At 44.5% G+C, this 24215-nt stretch overlaps 1 protein-coding gene across 3 annotated transcripts in view; it reads left to right on the top strand.

Annotated features, from left to right (window-relative positions):
• The window catches only part of znf438 (zinc finger protein 438), a 56743-nt gene that overhangs the window by 21719 nt on the left and 10809 nt on the right, over window positions 1-24215 (top strand). For 2 of the 3 annotated variants that reach the window (XM_041961902.1, XM_041961901.1), the window contains exon 2: window positions 18255-18350. The gene's annotated coding sequence lies outside the window, so the exon portion shown is untranslated. Of the gene's footprint in view, window positions 1-14910; window positions 15045-18254; window positions 18351-24215 lie in introns of all 3 variants that reach the window. The other variant, XM_041961900.1, reaches the window with a different exon arrangement.

Here is a 24215-nt window from a genome sequence, read left to right as displayed (position 1 = left end):
ATCTGTCCAGTTGGCTTAGCCGGAGCATGACACTGCAGAAATTTCCCTGGCTTCGCTTTATCGCTTGATTAATGCATGCTGAGTAAAACTACTAAATCTACTGAGGAATTGCGGGATCCTATAGGTCTAATTTACGAGAGCCAGCGAGGGAAGGTGTATACCTGTGTCTCTGCCCATGCCCTTTCAAAGAGTGTAAAATTTTATAGAGGCTACAGCATCCTCCTCCTATTAAGCCTGTTGTGCACTCTAGTGGAGCCATAACTCCCTTTCGGCTATCGCCAAGCTTTCAGCTCCTCAGTAATTTATTTAGGTCTGACATATGGCTGTCCTGTGTGATGCAAGGTAACATATCACACAGGAAGGCCCGCTCAGGCTAGGCTAATCCTTTCTAATTGAAAGGGAGGCAGCGTTGTGGGCCAGTGGCTTGCATGTCGCTCATCTCTCTGCTTGTTTTACAGTAATGAGACATCTGGGGCTGGAGAACAGAGCTGTTTGTAGAGGGAGAAACTGTTCCTGAGCCTGAGGGCCTGTAGGGCTGTCACAGACAAAACAGAGCTGACTACATGTTTACTCCTGTCTGTATGTGGGCATTTTATTTGGCCCTAACGCTGCCTTGGCACAGTCTCATTTGCCATGCTAATGTTAGATTAGATTTATTTCATTGCAAGGAATAATAATTTTGGAATATTTAGGACAAGGGTAGGGCTGTTTAAGGGAAAGGGAGGACATATCATATCTTTGCCCAGAGGAGGGAGTCTACTATTATCAGGTCCACATCTCTCGTCTTGGTCTGTGGTCTTTTTGGATGTAACATTTTTAGACCACAAACGCTGTCGCTGCAAGTATAGTGGGACTGTAGGCTGTTTGTATTATTATAACTACAAATAGAAGTTTCCACAATGGATTGGTTTAACTGGTCTTTAGTCTTATTTGGCGTGTCAATATGTGGAGTGTGTCGTTGTAGTTTTTGTACATGAAAACCAAATAATTTTCACAGAAGTTACATAGGGCTCTATGAAATCCTTTTTTTCTTTTCCAATTTTTCCATATTCTCTTTTATAAGAAATAAGAATATGATAAGGGGAAAAAAAGAATAAGAAAATATTCAAAATATAATGATTATTAATGAGTTTGATGTAACACAACATTGCACTATTGATGAACTCGCGTCTGGCATCTGCCGTGTGCGTGTGCGTGCGCGTACTAAAACAAGCTGCATAGTTCATTCGGCTTGTGCTGTGTTTCAAACTTTCATTTTCGCTGCATTGCAGAAATCATAGAGCCTAGTTTATTTTGAGCACGCTGAGCCCTAAACAAATGCCCTGTCCTGCACTATGGGTATCGGAGATCATCCAACCTGTTATAGTTCCAGGTTTGTGAGCTGATATAGTAAAATGGTATTCTTCTACTTAGAAGAAGTCTAAGTGTACATAGTTACGGTGTGATTTGACACCGTTTGCGTGAATAAACTCAGTCACTTCTCAGAGGCATGTGGATTGTGGTGCCCAGAACGACTATGTACAGACTTTGGTTGAGGTCTGTAGATGGTTTATTGAGTACTATTCCTGCCAAGGCCCCCCTGGCTCTCAGCCGATTGTCTCTATGTAGATCGAAGAAACTAGGTCTGTGAATATCACGATTCTTTCTGCAGAGAGATCTTGCAGGTGAGCTTTCAGATGTGATTTTTTTCAGTGATTTCAGCACACAAACACATTTGCTCATGAGTGCAATTGTACTGGAATGAGCTGCAGTTTGTATCTTCAGACCTAACTGACACCAACATACTGTATCTGGATGTGTTTGGTGAGAGGAACACACATTTGAATGTGTTTAGGGCCCCTCTAATTTAGTAGATTAATGAACAAAATTATAGAGCACTTTGCTACATACACCTCCGAATGACTGAAGACAATGTTTTCTTGAAACCAGCAACAATCCTTATTGCAGTGCTTCCTGTATTTTCATGCAGCTGTGCTCTTCATTCCTACTTTATTCCATATCTGTGGAGCAGTTGGAGAGTATTTTGTGCAGTGTCTGGCAGACTGAATGAATTATACAGTATACAGTCTGCCCTGTGTCTTCCATAGATGATCAGATGCTTCAGTTCTCTTGGAGAATGAAGTTAAGTTTGTCTGTGTGGCCTGATAGCAACCATTAGCTATTAAACCACTGTAAAATAAGCGCCTGATATAACTGTAGCACTCAGGTATAGATAAATGCCTCAACTCTGGTTGTCCAAGCTGAGCACGGTGCTTGAGTGATAAAAACACTCAGGGAAGTGGCACTGAGTATATATTGGACATTCTTAGCAGTTAAGCTCGCACTGCCACCTTGTTTATGCGCTACAAGCAGCCGTGCTGGCCTTGTATTGCCATTTCACACAGTAAAGGTGACCTGGCAGTGCGTTACGGCAGGTCTGCTGCTACACTCCAGATCCAGTTGGACACACTAAGCCCTCTACAGCTCACCAGAGACCTCTAAATTGCTGCTTTTCACGAGCAGAAAAGCACCTCAAATGTTTGAGGAGGGTTTAAGGAGAGATTTTTCCTTGTTTGCCATGGTGTTTTTTTCTGTCTCAGAGGTAGCTCCACGCAGAGAAATGGTTCGCCCATCTGATACGTTTGCTCGTGTGAGCTGATACTCTCTTTGCTGTTGGAAGCGAAATCTCCCTCACATACACACACATGTATGAAAGGTATGAAACTGACTAACCTTGGCAAAGATACTTGAGAGGCTTAAGGTTAATTCTAAACTGCTGTAATCCATGATTTGGTTGGTTTGAGAGCAGAGATAGCAATGGTTCAGCATGTACCTGTCAGTACTAAATGATTGCTTATTTCCTGCTGGCGGGGGTGGGGGGGTTGCGGTGAGGTGGAGTAATAGCAAGCAGCTGCCTCAGCTGGACCTTACCTTTCCTTTCTGCTGGCCTGCTGTTCTCTCAGGCTGGCCTGCATGCCAAAACACCTACTTGTGCTCAAGTTCTGCACTGCTTGTTCAAGATACCAACTGCTGTGGGTGGCGTGTAATCAGGATAAAAAACAAGAAAAAGGCTTGATCCGCCTTCATGAGTGATAACTTCCTGTGAGGCAGCCTAGCAAGAGAGCATTACAAGCAGATGAAAAGCATCATTGTTTGTCCAGCGAGTTCACTCAACGCCTGCTGCTTATGACAATCCTTTTTACTCTTCCTCCTGTGGCTTTCTTTCGCGATTAGCTAAATGCTCCATCGATCCGCCGAGTTGAGGCACCCAGAGCGAGGGAGCCATATTTATCACGCGGCGAGAGGAGCGTGCAGGATGTTGCAGCGGCTGTCCCTCTTTCATTGGAAAACGATAAACATAAATCTGTGGTATGCATCCTTGTGATATAAGTCGACGTGGACCGGGGGGGGCGATCTGGTCTGTTTTCCTCTGGCAGTAGAATTAGACAGCTGGAGCTCTATGGGGTTTGCTGACATTTAAGGAAAAAAAAGCCCACCTTCAGCAAAGGCAGACTTGCAAATCAGTGTCACAAGTGCAGGAGTGGTGCTCTGAAATGGGAGCGAGGATGTGAGGGCTTTTGAGGAGCCCCCTCAGCAATGCAGAGGGACTTTGGATAGGGCAAGGCTTCTCCCTGTGAATCACAGCTAATTAACAAAGTAATTAAGATCAGAATCGCTGCTCAGAGAGGACTCTAAATTGTCTATACATTCAAATAGGCCATCAAAAGGAAATCCCTTCCATTCACGAAAGGGGTAAATTAAAGCGTTCAGACCCTTTCCTCCCTATTATCCCCGACGTGTGTCACACAAGGGACATCTGTTGAAAGGAGCAGGCCAATGTTACGGTGAGTTAAAGCCCTCTCTGCTCCATCAGAAGCACTGTTCATAATGCATTCGCTATACATATTTCAGCTTGAGTGAATTTATTTCAATAAATAATGTCACTCCAAGGACACGCTTCGATCTTTCCACAGCGACTGTAAGCCACACCATATTGTTATCTCATTCCTCTTGTGGCGAGTGATAGATTAACAAACAGTTTATGTACAGGGCAGTGAGCATGTCCACAGTTTTATCATCACTGCACTCTGCCAAAATAACCTCTCTTTATGATGGATGTATTTTATTCGGCTGCGACAAGATGCAGGGATATCTATGGGCACGGCCATAATGTGAGGGCTTACAGGGAATTTCATATAGTGGGCGCACAGTGGACGTGATTTATGGCCAGGATTTAGTCCAGTGGGTTTTTTCTGGTAGGCAGTATTTAGCTGGTGTTGTCATCCTCTGTGTTGACTTTTTAAATGCTGCATCTTTTCTCTGAGCTGCTTCCTGAGGTAGGTAGGAAGTGCCGCAGCTCTCTCATGTCATGTTAACAGTCCAAGGCTGATTTCCACAAAGTAGAGGCCACAGTACACAGAATTGAAAAGGCATATTTCAGTTAGTGCAATACAGTATAGTATTTCTATTTAGCCGGTAGTGTGGCTCGGGTCAAAGGTTTCACTTATTGGGTGAAAAATGTTGGCCATCGGTTTTTGAATGGACAATATGATTATGATAGGATGATTTCCATAATATTTGGTACAGTACCAAATCAAAATAGCAATATGTCCAAGTGCTATATCCAAATCGCCAGAGCTGCAATTTTTTGCTAAAGCTAATTGCCTCAGTCATTAAATATACAGCATTTGCTGTGTGATTGATTATAAGCCATATATTTCCTAAAAAATTAAGAATTTCTTCCGCCATTAGACAAGCCAGTCTTTATTTCAGGTGAGGCAGGGTGCCTTCTCTATAAAATGCTGTGGGAAGCTGTGCACCACTTCCCCTGAATCAGGCTGGAAATTGGATGTGTTTAGGTGTTCTGCAGCTGGACATGCACCATGTCAGTAATCAGATTTCTGGCCCACCCCTATGTGGAACCATGACTTTGTTATGTTCACTCTACAAGCGTTGCAAGGCTTTGTGTTGTTAGTTTGTGTGAGCTTGAGTTGTAGTATGTTGGAATTGTTTTGAATACACGATGCTTCGCTATTTCTTATTATCTCTAATCTCCTCAGCCACTCTTCTTTCACAGCATTATTTTCTCTCTTCTCTCTCTCTCTTGCCTTTTCTTATGTACATGCATACTTAAAACGTAATTGGCTTTTTAAAATAAGCATGTACTTAATGCATATTTGGGTATATTCTATTGATCGCTTTCTCCAGGTGAGATCTTTCTGGAAAATCAGGTTACTCTGTCCAGGTCACATAAACCTGGTTTCTCTTTTACGTGAAGTTTTTAATAAATCAGCTTCCTGGAGAAAGCAGACTGTTACCTGGCTTCTTATCTAAGTGTGTGCAAACAGCAACGACTGCTCAAACTTTGGACCTCAGCTTTTATCTATCTTCCAGTGTGGTTTCCTTTACAAAGAGCAAAAAGCATCACATGGTCCCCTGATGTGGCTGTAGACGCTCGCTCTTGTTTTCTGCTGCTCCTGTGTACATGTCTTTGTGTGTGTAACTCTTTTGCTCAGCTCGGTCACAGGACAGCGTAGGACTAGGCCTCTTACGGTGAGACTTACTGGTTGATAAGTGTTCTCTGCTTCGGGTACAAAGCCAACCCCTGTTTCCTGAGCTGTCTTGTGCAATTTGTGCTGAGCTCAGTGTAGCGCCAGAGCATTTCCACTTGTGTTTCACCTCCGTCTGTATACTCTGCCGAAAGACACATCAGGTCAAGGCAGCGATGGGGAAATTCAAGCTGAGTCTATGTTGAGTTAGAGGCCGCTGCCTTTTCTTTCAGTGCTTTTCTTGTCTCACATTTGCATCTCTCACACATCACCTCTCCTAACACTGATGGAGGTAGAGATCAGCCGAAAGTGTTACTTGCAAGAGAAGTGAAACTGGTTCTTTTCAGGTTCTTAAAAAGTCTTGATGTGAATTGGCTAAATTTAGCATTTGTGAAAACCTAGTATTCCTGTAAATGCCAACAAGCTCGCTTTCAGGTTACAGTAGAAGTTCGTCACATAACCCAAATCACTTCCTCTTTTCTTTCCTCTCAGGCAGGAAGGGGTTACTATCCATGTTTCCTGTCTAATTCCCAGAGCTCCGTCTATGTTCTGATTGCTTTCTTGATGTTAAACATTCCCAGGCTCCTATAACCTTCTAGCTTGCCTCCGCCATCCAAGAGCCGTCCCAGGTGAACGAGTGGGCGAACCTCCTGTTTTTAAGGATAAAATCTCTCACAGGGGGTGGGAGATACGGGGACTGGAGGGGCAGGGAGCCGTGCGATGGGAAAGCATTCTTTCTTCGCATTCCGTTCAGTTTGTGTAAGGCTGTGGGAAAGCATGTTTTCCCAACCACGGTTTGTTTGAGACGGTGTTTCTTGTGAAAGAAGGCTGTAGTCAAGCTGAAGGGTTGATGGTGAAAAAGCAGGCCACAGAGTGTAGACACATTTAAAGTGTGATGGAATAAATAAATATGAGTCAGTCAAGTTTAGGAACATGCTTCTCCAGCTCATATTTTCTGGATATTGAGGTTAACATGTGCTTCCCTTTCCAACGTCATCCCTTTAGTTTTTCTTCCATGTCTCCTTCCCACTCACTTCCTTCCCCCCCGAGACACCTGATCGACGGCTGAGTTATGTTATCTCGTCTGAGTCAGCGGAGCCTTCGCATCAGTCATAAAACAAACGGCATCCAGATTGAGCTAACATGCCTGCGTGGAGGCTGCGGTGTGGATATGACCCAGGAGCAGAGCTGGGCCAAGCCGGACTATATTTAGCCCAGCGATGCTCGGGCTAATTGCCCTCCCAGGCCTAATCATTTCCAGGCTCTGCAGCTCACAAACGGCTGGAGGGGAGGCCAAACACCCACTAACCTCATGTTAAAGAGATGTCAGCATCAATGGGGCTGTCAGAGTGCTCGACAGACAAGACAAATTAGCACAATATCCTTCCTCCTCGTATGCTATTAGATGCTCCATAAGCGGATTGGATTGGAGAGTCCAGTATTGCTGTCTGCTGTAGTGTATTAATTGAATATGTTTTCCTGTTTCAGTAATATGAAGAGTCTTGGCAGCATCCTCTACAGGCGACACTGGGAGGTTGTCTTCAGTTCATCCCTGCTTTTGATGCCTGCTCGAGCAATCCCTTGTGAATGATAAATCCCTCCACTGCTGCCTCCTACAGCCAGCTTAGCTCCTCTATGTGGGCCTAACCTGGGCTGAAAAGAGAAATGCGCCAGTGCCTCCGCCCTGCTAAGCTGGCCTTAGCTGTAATATGGCGTTGGTGGAAAAGTTTACTTTGTGGTGTATTGTTTTCACCACCCCCCTGCATGAGTTCCTGTCCGTGTCGAGTTACTCCGTTTCCTGTGCGGTTCTTGTCCCCGAGACTTGTCCAGGTTAGACAGCGGGCACATGATGGCCTGGGTCACGGGGTGAGGGGTGGTAGGATGAACAGGTTGGGCTGCCTCTCTGCCTGATAATCAGCCCCAAGCTTCCTTCCTTGTCTAGTTCCCGAAGGCATGCTGGGAAACCTGATTTTTCCAGGGCCCTTTCCATTGTGCACACCTGGAATGAGACCTGGTGGACTGCCTATGATGAAAATTATAATATCAAACGCTTGGCCCACACTAGGTTGTTACTGAAAAGGAGCACATTTGCAGCATACAGACAAGTGACAAACTAAAAGAAAAACCTGACTGAAGTGGATTCATCCAGGATGACATTTCCCCCATCCACAGCCCACACAGGGGCTTACTGAATGCTTTGATGAGCATAAAAGTGCATAAAAATGATGAGAATCATATGCTGTGGCGTTCACAGTCAGCAGGTCTCAACCCAACTGAACACCTGTGTGAGATGTTGGAGCGACATATAGACAGCTCTATCCACCACCATCATTACAACCACATGAGGGAATGTTAGTTTATTTTTTTTAAACGTTCATCCCACTGGTGGAGCTCAGAGACTTGACTAGACGCATAGAGCCCCACCTCAGTGTAAAATCTTCTTTTAGAAAAGTTTCCCCCATCCTCACAACACCCACAGGCAAGTTAGTTCGGAAAATTGTTGTCCACAAAGTGGAAAATTGCCTTTGCCTTGATCTTTCACAATGAGACAGAGACAAACGACGTAACTTTAAAAGGCAGAGACGCTTGTTTTCAACCTCATATCTTTCAGAGGAGATCTCTAAATTGAAACACAGCTAATACATTTTACATTCAAGAATGTGGTTAATTGATTTCAAGTGTTCTTGTGTCTCTAGTGTTGTGCGCCACCCACACCTCTAAACAAGTGAGATAATCACATTCGATGCGAGTGGTTCGCTGTTTTTCTTTCACTTCCTGCCATGTGAGTTCTGAGGTGTCGTGTGTGCAGGCATTTTATTAAATGTCATCTCTTCTACTGAATTTGCTTGGGGAGTAGTCGCTGCTGTTCGTAAAGCCAGTCAGCGTCGCCGTCCTTAGCGTTTGAAAGTTTCTCGTTCCTGACAGATTTAGGGCCTCATCTTCTCTACATGAAGGAGTGAATTAGTGCCTCTGATCGTGGCGACGCTGAGTGCAGCATGGAGTCTCTCAAATTTGGAAACAATGTGGATCATGTCGCAGAGATTTAGTGGTGATGATGACGGGCTTGCAATGAGTATCTGGATGTGTGTTTCTTCATGTATTAACTAAGACAGTTTACACAGTGTGTTCCAAAGAATAACTGGACAGCAGTGCTTCTTGTTACTCACATAGTCTGATCCACAGGGAGGAGTTTTTCCTACAATCAGAACGGAGTTATACGTTTGAGTTTAGAGCTACAACTATGCCAGCCTTGGTGGTATGAGGACAACTATGATTCTCAAACAGTTGTCCCGTTGAATAGACCCTAACTAGGCCGGACATACAAGAGTGATCGTCAAAGTTGAAACCTCCTCAAAAAAACTCCCCTCCACATCTTGCAGGTTGGAGGCTGTTCAGTCGAAAGGTGAGCTGAGAGCCAGAGGCAGAGAGGGAGTGAGAGGAAGAATAAGTGAACTGTGTTTGTCAGCTTTTTAAACCCTGAAATTGATTCTTCTTCTGCGCTCTTTATTCTAATGACAAGCTAATCCCCCTCTCCCGTTTCCCTCTGTTATAAATAGAGCCTCTTATTTCCCCGCTCCGCTGTGCGCTGCTGCTGAAAATTAGCACTCATGATGAGTCTGCGCTCTCAGCAATCAATTTGCCACAGTAAGTCCCTCCAAAAAGGTTACCTGTGGCAACTGAGCCCCGGTCACGTAAATTCGCCTCTCCTGCCAATTTTTATTCAGCTAGTTAAATAAATGTCTCCGTCTGGAGAGTCAGCTGAATGAAATGTCAAAATATTGATGCTGAATAGTTATGTGATTTCAGGGCATTTGTCATTGGGAGAGGAGGGTGGTGGCTGGTGGAGGTGTTGCACAGGGATAAAGGGGTGTGTCAGCCCCAGGGCTCCCGTAATGATATTAGTAGAGATCTGCTAATTTATGAGGCTTTAAGTTATTCACGCTCAGCACTGGCTCTCCATCACAGTTAGTTTGGTTTATTGTAGTCTGCAACAGTCGCAGAGCTAAGTAGTGCCACTACCATCAAATAATCAAATACTTTGTTCATCCATTACTCTAATATCTAGTCATTCAAAGCATACTGCAGGATTAGAGTGTCAATGCCTGCCAGTCCTCCTCCGGACCAAGAGCTGCAAAGCAAAACGAATGTTTGTTTTTTTTTGCTCTTTCTTCTCTCAACTTGCCTCTTACTTGTCCTCAGTATCAGAGGTGTGGAGGAATGCTGCCTGCTGTTCTTGGTGGAGCAGTTCCTTCTCATTTCACCTCCCACCTGCCTCCTCCTCTTGCTCCCCTTTATCGGTTCAGTATGCTTGAAACAGTCTAGTCAGTAAAATGCGTCTGACCATGTAAAGCATGCATAGCTGTTCTTAATGTCCATCGTTGAATGTGATGCAGAAATCTTGCCATCATAGGTTCCAGCAGGCTGCATCGCCCCCCCTCCACCTTTTTGAGTTACCCTGAGCTGAAGGGCCCACACTTTTCTGCTTGAAGGCAATCATGGTGCTTCACTTGGTGATACGCAGAAAAAATGGCCCCAACACAATGTAACCACATAGGCAAGGCACTGTTTTAGCCAATCAGATATGTGTATTTGTAGTAGATTATTTTGTAGCATTCAACTTTTTAGTTCTGCTCTTGAGACAGATAATAAAAATGATTCCTATGCCACGATAAAATCCTGTCTCTTACTATTATCAACAAATTTACAGTGTTTTGGCATCTGATAAACCACCATGGCTCTTTTCGTCAAACCTGGATCTTTTTTCATCATCTCACAAGTGCCAGAAACACTGTTCTGCTTTCGGTCTACGTGGCCAGTAAAGAGCTTAACGAGACATACTGAGACATACCTCTCATGGCTTTATCAGCAAGGCCTTGCAGTGACATTCCTGTCAAGGACTGCCATGACAGGCCGAGGACAAAAAGTGGCATTGGACCTCTGACCTTCTAAGACCGCCCTGTGAAAAGTGTAAATACTGGATGTTTTTCTTTCAGATGAATGTAAAACGTGGTCCCTTTTTGTAAGTGAATTTCTGAAATGTAATATGTCATATTTAAAGTGTATTCCAGTCAGGAAAATGCATTACCATGCACAGCTCCCTTTGCAGGAATACAGGAATGTTCTTACAACATGTTCTGCACATTAATCGTATTATATTTTTCAGCCTACATTTTGTTGTCACAGCTCAGTCAGTGTTGTTTACCCCTTTAGTATATTCTGAGAAGATCAATCAGTGGGATGGAAATCACATTTGTAGGCAGTGGAAGTTGTGCAACCCTGTTTTGGAAGATCAAAAAGACTTCATGAACTTTTTGGAGTTTGTAATATTAAGACTACCGTCGGCTCCCTGGTGAACTTTCAGATGTCACTCAGTGAATAAATAGCATGTGCAGATCTTTATTTTTTCATTTGGCTTCAGTCGCGACATTTGACAGCACAAGAGTGAATATATTGTTGTTTCCTCTTTGATGACTGTGGAGCCCTGGTGATAAGGGCTTCATATTATACTGTAAAATGCATCTGTGGAATTGGAGAGGACACACACACACCAGCTCGGTGTGTGTTGGTGTGTGCTCCTGGAGTCGACTGGGCAGGTCTGCGGTGTGTCTGGCAGGCTGCGGGGTCTCTGGGTTGCTCTGATAGTGCTTGTTCCTTTGAGGCCCCAACATGCAGTGGATAACGACACCAGCCACATCCAGAGTCTGATCTCAGGCCAGCACAAACGATCCAGCATTTCAGCTGCCAGGACCTGGGCAGGATAAAGATACACCCATGGTTGATTGGTTGAGCACATCATCAGACATGTAACATGGGTTTGATAGCTGATAGCACCAGTCCTCCCTGCTCTGGCTCTTTGCTGGCACACTGCGCTGCCTGGATGCACCCACGGAGAAGGAGCCCACCCCTCTTGTCTCCCTTGTCTCCCCTTGATCTGCCTCGACTGGCTCCTCTCCCCCCACAGTTCCCCTCTGTTCTTTCTGTTTCTCTCCCCCCGAAACCATCTTTCTTCTTCGCCGTCTCCCCTCCTAGTTCCTCGTCAGATCCACTGGGCCAGATTTTTATCGCTTTTCTGTGAGTCCTGCGAGGGGAACCTTGAGGGTCTCAGTGGGATCAATTTAAAAAGGAAGCGCTTGTCTCTCCTCCTCTCCTTGGCCCTCTTGGCTGATTGGGTCCGCTCGCCAGGAACTTGCAGGCTTTTGATCTCAACCACCCCCTCCCTCGCCACACCCCCACCCCCCACCCCTGCTCGAAGTTTTTGTCGGAGCTTGGCTCTAAAAAAAAAAAAAAGTGTGTTCCACTTTCCGAGAAATGTGGGCCCCATCCCCTTTCTCTGCACCTGTGAGAGACCAAGTAAAAGTTTTGTAAACCCACTGGGTGGTACTAACAATCTATGGTGTGATTGACTTCTCTTTGAAGATGTGAGAGCAATCCGTCTCTGCAGGTGGAGGTACGCCGAAGAGGACTCGTGGTCCGCGGGCAGCTCGCTTGAACAACTGGTGAGAAGTTGCTGGGAGGTTTGATGCATAATTCACACAGTGTGGGGAACGGCTCTCTCTGTTACAAAGAGGAGAAAGGTACGAGGTGGTGCCTGGGAGCGTTCCCATGCTGAGCTGTGTTGAAGGTGCTCCCTCCTTTGTACGACATGAAGGAACAGTGACCCTGCAGCTAGAGGGACCACATTAGACTTAGAATAACCGACCAGGGAGTGCTGTGTCCAGGGTTTTGTGTTTTTGTTGGAAACCTGGAGCACTGTTAAAGGATAATTCTGGTCTAGTGCAACTTGAGTCTTATTTTAGACGATCCTTCCTATTGGTTATGATGACATTGTGCTCAGGAAAGCTTGTAATTTGTCATTTATGCATCCGAGGAGAAGAATGCTCGGCTATCAGAGCTGTACCCTGGGTTGACGTAATGGAATCGGTATCAGCATAGAAAAAGTTTGGTGCATACCTAACAGACAGTTAACTTGTGTTTTTAGCTTGACAATGCTTCGTTAGCCTTACAAGCTGCATATGGCAATGTGAAACATACCAGCTGCAGATGAATTTGGCACTAGGAGTCGTCTGTGGGCAGAACAGACAAACACATCTTATATCTGCAAATTTGTGTTGCAAAAATGTAACCACACTTGAAACCATTTTTGTTTCTGCCTGTCATGCTTCTGCTTTACTGCCCACTGTGTGCGGGGCGGAAGACCGAAAAATTACACCAAACCATGTTTATTGCGGTGCTTATCTCACTCCTTGGTTTCCTCAGTATCGACAGATGACCTCAATAACTGGCTTTTCATTTAGAAATGTCAATATTCCTACACTGACAAGACAACGTAGAAAAGTATGAAACACGTTTTTTTTATGCTTTCTTAGTAGTGAAGCATATCTATAACCACCCCTTATCCTTGATAGAATGGTGGCCAAATTTATGAAAATAAAACAATAAGACTTTACAGGTTTAACTCAACCACTGCAGCAATGAGTGAAATTTCATTAGCATGTGATTATGTGAGTTTGTTGTGCAACATAACTGCTTTTCTGCCCAACGGGAAGCAGAAAAGCTCTCAGTGTTTGGATAAGAGCCAGGCCCCGTCACCCTCCACCTCCTCATCTTCCTCCTCTCTCTCCTGCCAGGTCACTGAAGGTCAAACAGGAGTTTTTCTTGTCCTACCTTACTGACCTCTGTTCTCTTGGGAAAACTCCAGTCACGACTCCGGATTAAAATTCCTGGTAAATTTAGCCAAACCAGGCCACAGGTTCTTGTGCTTTTGTTTTTTCAGGCCGTATCAAAAGAACACCTCATTTCTTGCCAGTTAAATGGAATAAACAACTTTCCTCAGCTGCTGAGCTACTCAGAGAGGACCTGAAAGTTTGAGGCGGAGTGTCTGTCTCTGTAAAGCAAAGCACCCCTTATTTTCAGGGCTCTTGGGTCCCTCGGTGATGACATCATCGGTGTAGTTGTGCACTAATTGAGGTTTAATGCTAGAGTAGAGAGAGCAGGGCTGTAATTTTCCCGCCCCGGCCGGGAATAGAGACGACAGCGTTTCATGTGGTCTGGGCTAATTTAGGTTGCAGTGCTGCAGCTGTGGGACACCTCACACTTTTGTCCTTCTCATTCTGCCGAGAGATTAAAAAATATGAGAAAAGCGGCTTGTTTGTAAAGTTAACGTGAAGGGCTTGGCCTGGCCTAGACTTAGACACACTGTGAACAGATAGAATGAAGCATAAGTCAGTAAGCTGTTGGTGAGGCATCAGAGGACCTGGCACTTTTGGTCCAACAAAACACTGACATGGAAATTGGACTTTTTAAAAGTTTTTGGTAATATTGTTTCCAGGGCCTGTTGCAAAACCACCAAAGTAAGTCTTAATGAAATAAATCTATCCTCCCGCCACCACCTGCCTAAAGACCGAACTCCTGAATCTAAGGCAACATATGTCAGAACTGCACAATGTGGTTTCTTTAGACCTGTGTAGGTGGTGGAGGAGTAAGAGCGCGAGGAAGAAGCAGCTGTAATGTGCATAATGACATTCAGCATGTCACTATGACCGTATGTCCGCAGAGCCTGTGTGTAATGTCATTCACCCATCCAGGTGCACACAAGCGCATGCACACCGACACAAACACAGACCTCTACCTGCTCTTTTTCCCATTCACCATATCAGGGCCTGTGTAAACCTTAATCACAAGCGTCATCATTGACAGTGCTGGGTGGTTACTGACCTTAGAGAGGAGGGGCAGAAAGGCCTGGGGAGACAACTGATAGCAGCAGGAGAAACTAGAGACGCTTTAATCTTGCTATTTATTTATTTTTACTTCTGGGAGCAACATTACAGGATCAAGTAACTGCTAATACCGAAACCACTCTCGTGCACATTTTCTCAGTTTTATTTTTAAGCTGTTAAGAAACTGTCAAATTTAAAGTGACTGTCCAACAGTTCACAAAAGTGTACTTGATATCCATCATTTGTCTGTCCCAGCGAACACATGCTGTCCTGTTAACAGATGTGACAATTCACACCTCCTGCAAGACATGCGCATCACCTGTCAATCTGCATAGGCAGTCAAATTACACAAATGTCTACAACTAATTAATGCTGTATTTAATGTTTGATCAAAGGCCCCCAGATTTACTGATAGTTTTCTGGTTTCTCTATGGACATACAGCACTGTGGAGAGCAGAATAAATCAAGTAGTTGAAGCAGTAAGTAAAAACAAAGTTGTTTTCTTCCTGCACACTTCTCATCAAGATAAGATCGAACTTTATCCGCCCCTGGGGACATTGTTGTGCAGCAGTTTCAGTACAAAGTAGCAAAGTGCAAATATAAAGAGTGCAATTCATTCAATTCAGTCTGCTCAAAAAACTGTTTTTGTCCATTTCTGATGTCAGTGCGCCTGGCGAGGACCTCGTCAGGAGGTGTGCTGGACAGCTCGGACAGGACATCTTGTTCAGAGGACAGTGACGCCATGACAGAGGTCAGAGGTGGTGTGGATTGAGCTTCACTCTGCAGGAGGAAGAAGCAGGTAAAGCAGCTGTAAACTGCTTCTGTAGCTTTTTAACTTCAGCGTTGTTGAGTTCGTAACCTGACGGAGGATAAATCTAGTGGTGCCGTGGTAACTGAGGAAGCAGTGAAATCATGTCTTTAAGTATTATAAAAGGCTGTGCAGTTTTTTTGTTAAGCCTCCAACTCAGACCTTGTGCTTTTTTTTCATGTTTTATCTTAAATCTTCAGGTCTTGACTGCTGCTATTACTTGCCTTTCCTACTTGTGAAAAATACTCTCGTGATGAATCTGTGAGTTTGTAAGTTTGCGAACAAGTGACATGCAAGTTCCACGAGATGCTCGAGTCATGACATTATGTTAACGCAAAAATCCTATTACATTATGAGAAGAATGTGCATCACTTTTATGACCAGAACATTCTACTGGTCATAGAAGTGTTTGTGTTTGTCATGTGAGCTGTCCAGCCTGCGATCTTTTCGAGCTAATCCTAATGTAATAGCAACTCACTGAGCAACAGTGGATCATGTACAAAGTCAAACAGAAGCCTTTTGGTAGCAGGGTGCTGTGATCAGAGGAGTTTGTGAGTGAAAATGAAAATAAGCAGTAGATGTCATTGCGCATTGTGTATCAGTGCCTCTGTAATGTACAGTGGCCTCGGGGTGTGATTTAGAAATGAAAGAGCATTTTGTGATTAACTCTGAGCACATGCGCGCCCACATACACACACACACTGATCCCATTGTAGCAGTCGGGTCTAGCTGGCCTCTGCCTGGGCCAAAGCCTGTTAACTCCAATTCAGAGCGTAGAGGCTGGTAATGAGCACTGTCAGAGTTGACATAACAACCTCCCGCTCTGGGGCTGAACACTGGAGTCAGACACACAGAGAGGGAGAGCAGGTTCTGTCTGTGCCGCGTTGATCCTGGGATCCTGTGCAAATTAACCATTGAAATTCCCAGTTAAATTCAGCTGTGTTCAGGCCATTTGCTTGGTTTGCGTGGCTAATATGTGGTATTAGAGAAAAAGGAACTTTCTGTTTTAGATTTAAATGCTCTTTTCTTCAAACTGCTTTCACTGTGATGCATGGTCACAGGAGAGGTTTGGAAGTCCAGGTAAATCATGTTAACTCAGACTTACACTAACCCTGAGCCCTAACTGTGCTCTGGAGCTTAGTACTTTGGCATCACTGGTGTTTTCAAGTATTAGGAGTTAAGTTTTATTTGAACACACAGTTTTTCTGACTTGTATTTTGGCAAATTTCAAAGTAAAGGCTGTTCCCCTCTGTGTGATCTTCAACATTTAAATTAAAGTTGTGTGCATGTTTGTATAACTATGGAATAATTGTAATTGTTGTGCACTAGGGCTGATTAATTAATTAAAATATTATCAAATTCAATCCAGTTCAAAGGAGCTGCTATTTTTTGATGAAGGTAAAATGTGTCAAATGACACATTCTCCAGACATGAGAGAACGTGCCAGCAAAATTCCCATCATCACTTTAAGATATTTTTAGTGAAAATACAATGGAAAAATGACCATTCCCACTAAAATCTTTGCTCATGTTTCAAATCAAAACATCTGGCAAAATAACCGCCATGTGATATTTTTGGCACGTGGTTCTATCATGCACTATTATTCACATGGAATGGATTTTTTTTTCTTAGTCATGCCATGAATACAGTTTTGTTATACAAGCGATGCTCTGTGCAGTTGTTCTGCAGGTTAATATCCAGCACCGTTGTTTTCTCCACAATAAGCATTTTTCCGTCCGTCCACATCCCGACTCATTAGAATCAGCTTGTTTAGAGTGGATGACTTGCTGTGTTGTCTGACTGAAGTTCAGGCAGCACAAAAAAAAAAAACAGCTCCGGCATTCCAGCATCGCGTGCCCTGGACTCCCATTTCTCAATAATTTATCCAGACAACTAGAATGATTATTCTATGAATATGCACTAAAAATTCCTTTCTTATGCTCTTTCTCTCTAAGTTTGTGCATGTCAGTGTGTGCTCAAGTGTGTGTGCATGTGATTGCTCACAGAGGTGTGTGTGTGCGGCTCTTTCCCCCCCCTGAAACAAAGGAGGTGTCAGGGCGAATTAGCCCCCCCACGACTGAACGCCCAGAGAGCTTAGAGATGCACCACAGGTTCTGCTGAGTCGCACATGAGCCGCGGTGTCTGCCTCTTCCCCTCTGCTTCCCCTCCGTTTGCCCCCCCCCCCCTCGCCCCCTCTCCACTCCTGAGTTGCTCTAACAAGGTTGTTGGAAGAGGATAAGGCGTGTTAAATGAATAATTTACACAGAAGAGCGCTCCTTATTTATTTAATACGGCTGGATCTGACTGAGTGGGCACCCTGCGTTCCCAACTGCCGAGACACTGGCTAAACGAGCGCTCGCTTGGCTTAATGGAGGGCCAAAGCGACAGGCATTTAGAGAGAGCAGGGGGTGCATAAGAGAGAGTTTGTAGATGGTGTGTGTGTGTGTGTGTGCTTGTGAAACGGGCCATGCAGAGCCGTGTTAGTGTGCGAATCTTGTTGCTGTTCAATGTACTTTGTCGTTGCACCATGTTACACTTTATACCCTATAGACAGATCGTTTGAGAGACCCCTCGCCTCTTTCATCACACTTCCAGGAATTTATGAAGTGGTGCTCATCCTCTGATGAATGCGTTGAAAAAATACTGCAGGCACCATCTTTTTGGTCCTAACCTATGGTGCCCTAAATTGTTTCATAGCATAGACAAATAAGACATTAAGAAGTTTTACATTAAAAAAAAATGGTAAGACCAATAACAATGTCTTCTGCCCTTTTACAAAACGTCTGTTTTTTTTTTCATGATGTCATTTTTCACAGTGGTATTCTTGTCATAATGCCTCTTTTCATGACTGTGGAGCTGTCACCTGTGCCCGCCCCCTCACCTTTCAGCCAATCACATCTGCCCTCAGCATCCCAGGAGGCTAACTAACTGCCAGCAAGCTAGTGAAAGCCACTCAGCCTAAACCATTTCATACTTTAGCTTTTGTAGCAATGATTTCAGTTTTAAACATGAATTAAATTATACCAGTGTATAAAGATTCATTTATTTTATTCTGTTTATTCATATGATTATTCATAATGCCTCATTCATTTAAGACTCTGGGGCTCTGTATTAACTAATCTGTTATGGACTTCGCCTTGTGATTGTTTTTCTCTGCTTTTTGCTATTTATTTAAAGGGTTAATGTTTGATGTCTTCACAGGGGGAGTGTGGAGAGGGGGGACAGGACCAAATCCTGGGCACCACCTAGGAAGAGGAGGAGCGAGGAAGGAGCTGAGGAGGAAGGATCATCCAATCGGTAAACACTTTTTGGTTGTGTGAGTAGTTTTTAAGATAAGACAAAATACATGTTATAGATCCTTATTATAGGTCCTATGCAGGGAAATTGAACTTTCACAGCAGCAGAAGTACAAGATAATATATATGTTTTTTTAACTAGAGAACTACATGCTGTACATAATCAACACACACTACATACTCAATGTACCAACTTAAATAGTAACTAAAAGTGCAGGAATATATGTATTTTTTAGAAAAAAATGCACTTGAATCAGACATCGAACTTGAGGGGAGGAAAGTGGTTTGAGTGTCTGTTGTCTGCAAAAAATTGTAGTAGTGTTTTCTGTCATTAAGTTTGCAAAATGTACTGACTTAGAAACAGTGGGGGTCATGGGAGTGGAGGAATATGTTTGTTTGTTAGGAAACAAGGGCAAGAGTGAAAGTCGGTCTCGTTCAATAATTAAGCATCAGTCATTGTGTTCTAGCACTGGAGGGGGGAAACGAGACCCCTCCGGCCAATCAGGTGACGACCAAAATCCTCAAGATTCTCTCTCTGACACCTGGGTTTGTGTGTTTCTCCCCTCCTCCTCCTCTTCTCCTTCCTGTGGACAGAGGCAGCCCCAGTCAGCAGGAACGATGCATCGCCACTGTTCCCCTGTGCTTGTGTGTGTGTGTGTGCGTGTGTGTGCTTGTGCGTGTGTGTGCTTGTGCGTGCGCGCACGTGTGTGTGCGCGTGTGCGTGTGCTGTGTGTCTCCCAGGAGAATGAAATCCCACAGCTCAAACTGACCTCATTATAAAAATAGCTCATCTATCCAGCCATTACATTTCCCTTCATTTCCCCTCTCCTCCGCAATCTCATAGATATATTGTGATCCTCTCTGCCTTCCACTTTCCCCTCTCTGTCTCATCATCACTGTTTGTGCTGGACTTAACGTCAGATTAAAAGCTTATGCAAGTCCTTGTAACAGCAAGGTTTCCCGTGCACCTGTCATTACCAATCTGGCCGTAATCTGGGATCATAAGATGTCTTTTAATCGTGCGTCATCTCTGTGTAACATTAAAGACAGTGTTCACGTGATGTGTTAACATTATCTCTTGCTATGGTACATGTTTCACCATTTTTCCCCGGGCGTCCTCTCCCCTCTTGTACCTGGTCCACCGCCTCTCTTACCTCCTCTGCTCGTGGGGCGAAATCCCCCCATTAGAGTGAACAGCACTCACATCTGGTTAATTTAACAGCAGCATCAGTGATCGTTACGGTCCAAGGCTGGCTTTGATCCTGCCAGACAGCGCTTCCTACGGTTTTAATAAAGCAACAAAGACACCTGAGCAGATGCTCAATTTATGGACTCCAGACAAAGACAGACATAAGTGATCCACCAAATCTTCAGGAATGAGAATAGCTTTGAAAGATAAACAAAAGGTCTTTTCTGAAGACTTTATTTAGGCAGGAAAAAAGCGTTCATGCTGTTTTTCACTAAAGCCCTGTTTTACATTCACTGTTAAACACATAGTCACCCCTGGGAGCTGTTTATACAAGCACTGTTGACCACCGAGCCCCTCCTCTGGAGCAGCCCAGGGTACTGAAGATACACTGAAATTATAACAGTAGAAATGATTAGTAGTAAAATTAGAATTTTTGTAATCTAGAGGACAGAATTAAAAAGGCAAATAACTACTACCAGTAACAAATAATCACCATCAGTTGATAGTGTAATAGAGTGACTGTATTCATAGTTCACTAAATCAAAAAATTAGATTTTGAGGTACAGCAGGGGTCCCGGCGCAGAAGTGGAACCGGGCTCAGCTTTTGGCGCACTGTAGCATTACAGTGTCTGGCAAGGCGCTGGACTGGCCAATAAAATACATGCAAGTGCACATTCCAATCACCTTACTTTTTAATGTGAATGGTATATTTCTACAGTATACCTCATGATCGTCACGACGAAAGATGAAATAATTGCCGCTTTGATGACTTTCCAAAGTTGTAAAATTCTGTCATCATTCTATACCGCCGTGCAGCATTTTGGCATCTGAAAAGCCTTCATATTCACAGATATGTTAAACTGGACTTCCTGGAATTTATTTCACCTCTCACTGGTACTTAAAGCAACACAGCTGCATGCGTTGCTTTAACGGCAGGCTGATTTCACCCTGAATGCCCCCTTTGAGCAAGTTCAAGTCAAGTTTAAAGTCATTCCATCAAAATTCAATTCAAGTCCATTCAATGACACGGTATTTAACATTTTCCTTTCAAACCTGTATTAATACTGTTTCTTTTACACCCTTATGAGGGTCAAGGTTTTAAGATGTAATGTTATAATTAAATATTGAAGGAATGTAGTAATGCTGCTCTGGGAATTCATCAGGTCACACTTGACTTCAGTCTTTAGAGAGACAAATCTGAAAAACAGCTAGCTGCCCTTCGTCACTGCATGAACTGTAACTCTCACAAACTCTACTCTTGTCTCCACATTTCTCCACCCACTTTGGGGGCGAGCTCCTGCAACTGAATGTCGGCACTGCTCAGTAGGTGATACTGAATGCGAGGTTGACAGCAGAGTTGTAGATTGTGGTACCTTCTAAAAAGAGTAATGGACCACACTGAATGCAGTGCAGCACACTGAAAAGTTACGAAGTGGTTGGCTGCATTGGAAGCCATGTTTAACCACCGAGCAGCTTGTTCCGGCCCCAGCAGAAGTGATTTAAAAGCTAATACAAGTCAGCCTGCTGCCTGTCCAATGAAATCATGTTTTTGCTTTGATAGTATACAGACACAAGCTACAACCAAGTGATAGCGTGTTTGTTTGTGTTCACCTCTCTTTTGTTACATTACCTTTTCACCTGCATATCCAGCAGCTTATTCCCTGCAGAAAGGCCACCTTATGTTAAATAAAAACAAGCTGTCTCGCATTGACCTGTTTTCAGAAGCCCAAGCTCACCTCAACAGCAGAAGAACTGTTGAGATCATCTGCATATTCTTTTGATCTCACACCGGGTCTCTAGGAGCGCGTCATTAAGGAAGTTTGCATGACGTTCCCTCTTCCTCTCATCATGGCTGAAGCTCCACCACATGCCCCTTTCTCTGCTAGTGCCCTTCACTCCGTGGCAGCTCCTTCAAAGTCCTCTACCCTGCTACCGCCCTTCGCTTCAAAGCCGCCCTAAGTTGGGTTGAAAGCCAAAACCGGTCTTGTCTGTCCTTCACCGCTAAGCTGACATGTTTGTGTCTGTGTTGTGTTGCCCTTGGGGTGGGTTACCTCCACCCCCTCCCCCTCCATCTCATCTCTTCTCCTCCCCACCTTGCTGTTTATCTGTCTCTGGGCTCGTCACGTCCCTGAACTTGCTCTAATTAGCATCCCACACAACACTGTTTATTTACTCAGGTACCGACAGAAAGGGGAGGGAGGTGAGAATGAAAGAGAGAGTCGGAAAAAGGGAGAAAGAGACGGAGCAAGCCGGGAAGAGGTAGAGAGCGAGGGAGGGCTGGGAACAGGAAGAGAGGGAGAAATGATTCAGAGAATCAAAGAGCTATGAGACTCTCTCTTACAGCGGATGCAGGGGGTAATGATAGTTAGAAAAAGACATGATGCAGAAAGTCGAGAAAGTCAGAGACAGAGAACTTTCCCGCCTCTCCACGCCTCCTCGCTGCCTTTTCCAGCGTTTCATCTCAGATGCAGAGTGCCTAAAATTAGCAAGCTGGCAGCTTCCTTCCTTCCAGGGCCCCCATTAAAGTTCTCCCATTGCGATGAGTGATCATTAAGGTGGGACCGGGAACGCAGGTGTTTTCTTAGTGTCCCAGTCGAGGTTGCAGCAGCATCACTTTTCCTTGGAAGGGCCACCGTGAACAAAAACCTCTGCAGTCGTCATCTGTGGGAGTGTTTGTGCATCTGAACAGGTTTTGTACTTACTCTACTTGTTTGTGCACTGCACGTCTGTCAGTAGGGACGGAGGAGCACATTAATAAATGAAGGACAGAGGGAGAGGACAGGAGGACGGGGCTAGATTGAGATGGACGTGGCGTTTGCCTCTGCAGGCAGTGCAGGTTTGAACATCTTTGTGTCCATCAGGGATCACCTGATGATTTCAAAGTTCTATATTTCAGATTGCACAAATCATTTGTGCAGCGTTCAACCTGTTGTGTTGTGGTCATGCTACCTGATATATCTTAAGTCTTATGTCCACTTCCATACCCCTGCACCTCTGTGTGATTGTTGGATTGTGTGTTACGGAAAGTCACAGAACTTCTCGGATGACACCCGCACTTTCCAGATGGAAAGTAATCCGTTTGAAGCATAGCACACGGCCAGTTCAGTGAAACTGCGAACGGCTCATTATTGCATGCCTACTCCGTGCATTCTTGTGCACACACACTTACATAATTGTTACTTTCCATAGACCTGTGCGTGCCTCTCAGCATTTGGAACACACTGGTCTACAGTCTGATCGAGCTTCTTGCTTCTGGCTTTGTTTTGATGATTGACAGAATCAGCCGCTGCGTGCACAGAATTCGGATTCTGTATCCTCTCATCCAGCTGGACTGGGAACACGGTCTCGATATTAGTACTATGCCTCTCACACTGTGGAAGTTTGCTGGTTAGAATATGACAACAGTTTCATTATTATGCCTAGCAATGCCATGTCATGATACGTGTGGCCTACATGTCATGTAAATTCACTATTTGCTTGTTTACTTTTTTACTTACACACCAGAACAAATTGTTTGTTTCCTGTTGCATCGACTGTGTCCTTATTTTAGAGTTCACCATGTTTGTATCTGCGTTGGTACAGTACACAAGGACACCTTCTATGTCCTCGTGTGCCATACATCCACCACTATCCGCTTTGTCATGTGTGTTATCTACTTCTGTCGCGATCTTACCTATATGTCGTCATTTCCTCCCTTGCTCCTGTTAGTCACGCGGCAAAATGAAGTGACGCTCGACATTTCTAAACAAAATAGCTGACACTGCCTGTGCTTTTTCACCGACTCAAATTCAGCGGAGTAGCATATTAAATTGACCGTCCTCACGTGCTGTCACACTGACTGATGGCCTTCTGCTGTTCACAACCAAAGAACTAACCCGCCATGACTTTATTTGGTTTGAGAGAGTAAAATCTCCCATCCACGTGAGGTTTTTATTTGTGGAAATTTGAGGAACACTGGAACTTTCAGTTATTGATGTTTCTGTTTCTTCCACATTCCCAACACATATCCGTTGTCACCTCCCTGCACTGACAGCCCTTAGCCCCCTCTTAGTTCTTTTCCCCTCCATCTCCCTTCCATTTTTCCACCACTCTTTAGTGCTGTTTGACCTATTCACAAGGGTCCAAATGTCACAGCAGAGGGAAAGGTCAGGTAAAGGTTTAGTGTTCAGCAAAGTCTCTATGGCCAGCACAGTGCTGGCTGCCTGAGGGGGGAGCACGTTAACGCTTGAGCCCTTGAACACACACCTCCACACGCACGCACGCACGCACCCGGGCACATTGCTGTCACCTCCGCTCCACGTCGATGCCACTCAGCTCCGAGCCGGCAGCCATGTCATCTGTGTGCATGTTACTGTGAGGGTGTGTTTGTGTGTGCTCATTTGGTTCATCTGTGAGCATGGATGATTGAAGACGCTGCAGCTTCCCAGGGATGACACATGGCCTTGTTGGACGCAGGGTCAAAGGTCATTGGTTGTCAGGGGTTTACAGCATCCTGCCTTCAAAGGGCAGTGCCGTGTTTTTAATGAGGGTCCAGCTTGTCTGTAATGACCACCAATTCTGAAATCCTTACACCGTGGAGGGCCCTACCTTGCAATATTTATACTTAGAAAAAGGTTTAGGTAGAAATGAAAGTTATCAGAGGGTTTTCTTATTTCTGACATGAAAGTCAATCAAAGT

The sequence above is a fragment of the Chelmon rostratus genome, chromosome 20 (genome assembly GCF_017976325.1).
Source record: "Chelmon rostratus isolate fCheRos1 chromosome 20, fCheRos1.pri, whole genome shotgun sequence".
Taxonomy (NCBI): Eukaryota; Metazoa; Chordata; class Actinopteri; order Chaetodontiformes; family Chaetodontidae; genus Chelmon; species Chelmon rostratus.
Note: the sequence above shows the minus strand (reverse complement) of the source record. Positions and strands in the feature narration are given on the sequence as shown.